We start from the raw sequence: 558 nt of genomic DNA, 5'->3' as shown, positions 1-558 counted from the left end.
AAGGGGCGAGGGGGAGGAGGGAGAGGGACGACGCGCATCCCGGGACACGCACGTTATCGGACGCAACGCGTCGGAATTGCTTAACGAAACGGAATCGCCCGCTCGCGCGGAGGCCGCGATTCGTCCGCTCCATCCACCCCTTCGTATTCATCTGCGTGTTGGCGCTCGTCTCTCTGTCTCTTTCTCTGTTTCTTTCTCTCTCTCTCTCTCTCTCTCTCTCTCTCTCTCTCTCTCTCTCTCTCTCTTTCTCTTTCGACACTATCAGACGAGAGATTGGTACACGCTATTGCTATTCGACAACAAATTTTAATTATCATACCGCGACTGAACCCACTCCGGTTTCCGAAATTAATCGTGACACCGCATCCATCCTGTAGATGGTTAGAGAACCGTAACATTGTAGAGATGCTCTCAGCTACGCATTGCTTCCAGCGATTTTTTTCCAATGTTATACGTAACTGCGATTCTCTATGTTTCGTTTCATGTACCCGAAAAACGATTGCAGATAGATAAAAATTGCCATAGGAAATTTTTCACTCCGATATATATATATATATA

Source organism: Formica exsecta, unplaced genomic scaffold, assembly GCF_003651465.1.
Source record: "Formica exsecta isolate Colony F162 unplaced genomic scaffold, ASM365146v1 scaffold1505, whole genome shotgun sequence".
Lineage (NCBI taxonomy): Eukaryota > Metazoa > Arthropoda > Insecta > Hymenoptera > Formicidae > Formica > Formica exsecta.
The sequence above is the reverse complement of the archived record's forward strand: the minus strand, read 5'-3'. Positions refer to the sequence as shown.